The sequence below is a fragment of the Pteronotus mesoamericanus genome, unplaced genomic scaffold (genome assembly GCF_021234165.1).
Source record: "Pteronotus mesoamericanus isolate MK-2021 breed Mesoamerican mustached bat unplaced genomic scaffold, CSHL_Meso_final contig_291, whole genome shotgun sequence".
Classification (NCBI taxonomy): Eukaryota; Metazoa; Chordata; class Mammalia; order Chiroptera; family Mormoopidae; genus Pteronotus; species Pteronotus mesoamericanus.
This window is the reverse complement of record NW_026555124.1, coordinates 10,408,781-10,414,802: the sequence shown is the minus strand read 5'-3', so window position 1 is coordinate 10,414,802 and position 6,022 is coordinate 10,408,781. Positions and strand designations below refer to the sequence as shown.

General features: G+C 42.3%; 1 non-coding gene across 1 annotated transcript; it reads right to left on the bottom strand.

The window, feature by feature from the left end:
* Positions 1 to 5,887: 5,887 nt before the first annotated feature.
* Positions 5,888 to 6,022, bottom strand: LOC129072070 (small nucleolar RNA SNORA20). Its single transcript, XR_008529335.1, has one exon. It is a non-coding gene; the product is annotated as a small nucleolar RNA SNORA20 (small nucleolar RNA).

The window sequence follows — 6,022 nt, the reverse complement described above, 5'->3', positions numbered from 1 at the left end:
TTAAAGAAGCCTTATTTATCAATTCTTTCTGACTTCCACCCTTCTTTCTTCTTCTTACCTAGATCATAGACACACTAACTGGAGTTCCAACAGCCATTTTGTGACCATGAACTTGAGGATAGAAATCAATACTAGGGATGTTACAGCAGAAAAATAGCAGCATTGTACAAACCAGCCCAAAACTGCCTGCTTCCAGATTTATTTTACTTGAGAGAAAAACAAGTCCCTGTCTTGTTTAAGCTACTGTCATTTGATGACTCTTTTAGTAGAAGCCAAAGGTAATTGTTAATGGAATGACTTTCTGTGGTATTAAGGGGATAGCATTACCATCTGGGAGCATTTTGGAAATTCTTTTTTAGGGGGGAGGGGGATGTATTTTTTGTTATTACAATAAATGGGAGAACTACTTGTATTTAGTAGACAAGAGCCTCAGAGGCACTGTTCCAGATGTTCATGTAGATTTATTCAATAAAGAAACAACAATAAAATGTTTATAATTACCTGTGTCTTGAATCTAACATACAAACAATATTTCAGGAATATAACTGCTATGTAAAACAAAGAAATCTTGTACTTTGTTTTTTGGAACTTACTGAGATTATTCACCATTTACAAAATTTTATCACCAATGTTAACACTAACTGTATGCAATATAACACACCTGTATTGATCTATGTTTATAGTTGTCCCATTCATGGTGAATGTATGAATAATTGCAGTATTTGAATCCTTCATTTTATCTTCTAAGGTAGTTGGACTCAAGTGTTTTCATATTGAAATACATATTACTTTATTATAAATTACCTTTCTTTTAATTCTCCCTTGACTTTTTCCAGTTAAGGCATTGTGCTGATTTTCTTTTTGCTAAGGTATATATGTGTAGGCTTATTATCCATATATTTCATCATAGCATCATAATATTTGCTCTATAAAGTGGGGAGGAGAGCTACCATTGGTCTTGACAGTGCCCATTGTCCTAACTGATTAGACTAACACTCGGTCTTTGTCTGCCTTTTCGCTCTGGTGCCGAGAGGCAGGAAGGCCTGGCAATAGAGAGCTGAATGTCTGGGGTCTGCCTGTGAAAGCAAAACAGGCATGATTTTTACATTTATTTGTGTCAAGGCTGGCTTTGGGCATCAATGCAGAAGATGCCTTGTGCAGTGTCATTTGCGAGCTAATTATCTCTGAGAGATTTGAGTATTAGTCTGTGATCTGCAACTGACAACTCTGTACATTATTTTATCAGAGGACACAGAATTAGGACAGAATGGTCTGTTGATAGAGGGGAAGGCAGAGCAAGGCACAGTTCTGGACTCCAGGGACTCAGAAAGGAAGGAGAAGGGAGGTGAAGAAACCACCGTGGCCATCTGGGGGTGGGGGAAGAGTGCCAGGGGAGACAGCACAGCCCAGGCTTCCAAGGGGACCTGCAGCGGCGGGGCCAGTCCGCCATTCGCATTGGCCACCCCACTGGAGTGACTGAATTAACCACATCTCACACTCTTTAATTGGAGCAGATAATTGGCGAGCTGGCTCTGTGCACAGGAAATGTGTTCAGATAGATTTGGCAGAGTGGAACAGGAAGAATGGGGACCACCTGATTCCCTCCTGTGCCAAGGAGGGCAACACAAAGAGGCAGTGTCCCTTATGGAGCCCGGCCCAGCAAAGCACGGGAATGGAGAGCCCTGTGCACACCCGCAGGCCAGTGGGATCCTCCTGGAAAGAGAGCTGGGGCAGATGACAGTCTGGAGCTCTGGGCTGGGCTCAGTGGTTAAGCTGCTTCAGGGCTTGGGGCTAGGAATTTAACCTCTCTCTGTCTGTTTCTTCATCTGTAAAACAATCGAGGGGGGCGGGATTTTACAGCCCCCTTATAATCCTGTCACTCTATTCTATCCAATCCACAGACATTGCTTGAATGGTACTCTGTGGGTAGAACTCTGTCAGGAGCTATGCCTGCTTCCTTGGGTCCCTGCGGGGGTAAGATGGGTATAAAATAAACAAATATAAACAATCCTCGCAGGGTGTTTTAAATCTTCACCTTCTCCCCAGATAAATCACAAGCAACTTCCACTTCAGGTTAGGAACTATCTTGGTTAGCCCTCCTGCCTCAGCCCTTTGCCCATCTTTAAGTGATGCAGGGGAGAGGGGCTTCTTGGAGATGGCCATTCCAAGACAACAGAAACCAAACACCAGTGAAGGTATCATCATTTCTGAGGATGTTGCAAGTGAAGTGTTAGCTTGATGGCCACCCTGTGACTGTCAGGGGCCCTTTCCCAGCTACTTTTTGAAATCAGCTGTGAAATGTGCTCTGGTCCAGAAAGGAAGTGAGGGTCAGTGAGCTCCGGAACAATGGCTCCTTTGGAAAGATTCATCCTCATTTGTTCCTGGCTTAAGGTTGACGTATGGTGACTGTTTCCTGGGGATTTCCAACCTGAAATGCAAGGACCCCAGGCCCCAGCTCATGCCCACATGGAGGGCAGAGATGGCTGTATTTCTTGCATGACTTTCTCTGCCCTGCAACAGGTGGACAAAGGGAATCAAGAGACCAAGCTTCTGTGGCCCTGGGCAAGTCTCTTTGCTTCGCTGAGTACCAGTGTAGCATGTGTAACATGTGTTCTTAAAGGAAAGTTTAGTACTAGTTACCAAAGTACACCCACACCCATTTAAAACAGATAGTATTATTATTTTTTTGTTTTTTGCTCAAAATTTATTTTTTATGATCAACAGTTACTCAAGTGGACGTTTTCTTTTTGTAATCTCTTTTGATTTAGAGCTGTTCATAGCCAATATTATTATTCATTAAAAATGTTTCAATACAGTAAAGCATTTGTATTTTTCTTATTAAGCTTGGTTATCACGCATAGCTTAGTCTGAATTACAGAGCAGTGTAATCTCATAAAAGTGGTAAAGTGGAAAAATTTGGCTTAGCTGTAAAAATTATTGAACATCTCCTAAGAGAACATGAATCAAAAAGTCGCATGTCATTCCCACGACTAGCTTGTAGCAGACTTATTAATCAGATTCCATTGCAACATTTTCCTCACTGGGCTGTTGTGAGGGTTTAATGAGAATATCAAGTTCTTGGTGCCCAAAGGCAGCTAGTAAATGATAGTCTTATGTGTTTATATCCTCAAAAACAGACACATACCTAAAACCGGACACACACACACTGTTTTGGCCCCGCTGTCTTACAGAGAGTCCAATTCTAATGGAAATGGATGAATACTCTCTTCAGAATCCTAGCACAAAAGACAGTTATCTCTTTTTTTGCGGTTTTGCAGTTTGGTTTTGGTTTTGGATCATTTGAGAACAGCAAATACCTTTAGAGCCTCTGAGAGTCTAGCTCTGGTGTCCCTTGAACTCTGTTTCCAGGCTAACTGCGGACACAAACGTTTTAAGTATGAAATACACCCAAGCCTGAACTTGAGTAAGTAGTAACTGGATGCTGTGGTATAGGTGGGGTTTGGCCTACATGATCCATCTGAACAGTCAATGGGATTGTATGGAAGATGTATATATATGCCCTGGACTTGGAGAAGAAGAAAAGCCATTTGTGGGGTGGGAAATGATTTGAAGGAAAGCAAAATTCATCTTCCTCCAGGATAGATAGACTAGGGATTGATAACAGAGAGTTTATGGCACTATAAATAGTAGCCTCTTGGGAAGGTCCCACACAGCTTTGGTAAGAGACAAATTAGGGCTCCCCGTGGCTTGTGTTGTATCAGTTACCAAGTACCCACATAGCCCTTTCTCATTACATCACACACACCTTAACTAAAGTGTTACTTAAGTTAAAAGATGTGTTACAGACAACCCTGGCCACATGGGGAGCTTGGAATAGGCAGGAGTATTTATACCACAGAAATTGGCAAATGATAAAACACCAGGGCTTCTTTTTTTTGAGACCCAATTTACCAAAACACTGAGGCTTTGGAGGGTATGAAGCATAATGACTTAATTTACATATGATATAAAATTTTTACCACAATATGTTTTGTTAACATCCAGCATCCCATAGAAATACAAAAACAAATTTTTCTTCCTTGTGATAAGAACTTTTAAGATTTACTCTCTTCACAACTTTCACATATACTACTATATGACAATTTAACATAGTATCATATTGTATGTTGCATCCCTAGTACTTATTTTATAACTGGAAGTTTCTATTTTTTGATAACCTTCATCCAATTCCCCTACCCTTACCCCTTACCTCTGGTAACCACAAATTTAATCTTTCTTCTATGAGGTTTTTTTTTTTGGTTCTACATATAAGTGAGATCTTCCAGTATTTGTCTTTGTCTGACTTATTTCACTTAGCAAATGCCTTCAACGTCCACCCATGTTGTCACAAAAGGCAGGATTTCCTTTTTTATGGATGAACAGAATTTCATTGTGTGTGCATACATGTGTGTGTATCACCTTTTCATTCATCTGATGATGGACCCTTAGATTGTTTCCATGTCTCCTTGAGATCTTTGGGGTGAGGGGCAGGCAGGAACCTTTAGTATCTTACTGGTTCACCACTGCCATAGAGATGTGTATGTGAAGTGTTTTTAATTTTTCAAAAAGTATTATGGAAATACTTTATATGTTGCCTAGAATCCAGTAGGGGAATCAGATGCATGGGATTATAGTTTGTGGCAAAGCTTTATTGGAAAATCTCAGGTCCAGGAAGAATTCTTCTAAGAGGCGGTCAGCTGGGAGAGTAGAGGAGGGATGGGCAGGGGAAGGTGTCAGGCAGAGGACGCAACATGTTGGCAGGCACAGGGCAGCCCAGGAACTGAGAGTCCATGCTGACTGAACTGCGGGGAACATGGGGAGAGCTGTCAGGATGAGACTGAGGACGGAGGAATGGGGAGGCTGTATGGACCCTGCAGGTCATGACAAGGATCTATCTGTTCCTTACCCTAAAAGGCACAGGAAGACATCAAAGTTTCATGCTCTCTAAAATAAAAAAAAAATTTAAATTAAAAAGAAAAAGTTTCCCACTCTCACTGAAGGGTTTACTTGAGAAGTGAGGAGCAGGATCAAAGAAAGAATACGAAATTAAGAGAGATCCTTCTGTCATCCTGTCCCAAGCCCTGTGTCTTCTGAAGCCTCGCTCATGTAGCAGGAACACGGACTGGAACCCACTGGTCTCTCAGCACATGGTCAAATGGAGCCAGAAGGCTGGGGAGAATAAGATCCTGGGGTTTGTGAGGCACTTGGCAGCTGGGAGCAGTCCCCACCTCTCTGGAGCCTTCACCACGGAGGTTTCTAAAAAAGTATCTTGTGGCCCCAGAGCTGGTGGCTGGGGGGCCCCACTTCTGTCCCAGAGAAGCCCAGCTCCAGGAAGGGCTGCTCCACTCCTGCCCTGCCTATGCAGGAGAAAAAAAGGGGGGCTGCACCCTGCAGAGAAGGGTGACTCGTTCCTTTCTCAACCATCAAATAAGGAAGAAGGGTCCACACCCAAACTGTACGCCTCAAGGAGACACAGGATGTCCCAACAGGCCCTGTAGAACGACTTAGTAATTTTCCAGTTACTAATTTGCCTTACCTGTTCTGTTCAAACAAGCTAATTGTTTCCTCAAAAAGACGCAAGTGTAGTGGGATGAGGTCACCAGAGACGTGCCTAAACAATCACAGACACTGGTCATGGGCGGGCCGAGAAGTAACCGGCTACTCAGACTGTGGGTCTGCTTTTTAATCTTTCCCAAAAGCAAATTCGGTGAGGGTGCGCCCTCTGCTGGTAACATGAAACTGTACAAAGTAGAAAGAACCGTTCTGCTGAGTGAGCGATTTCTCTGGGTAGAAGGGTAATTGAGAATCGGTGACGTTTTTGTTTTTGTTTTTTTTTGTTTTTTTTTTAAATTTTATTTTATTTTTTATTTATTTATTTATTTTTTAGCAATGTCTAGACCACACACGCAAGAGAGACGAAACGGTTATTCCGTCTCCACTGACAGTGGTCCACTGATATTTTATCCCATGCGTATAACTGCTCATATCACTGAAAAGACTATAGCAGCAAATTAATGGGAAA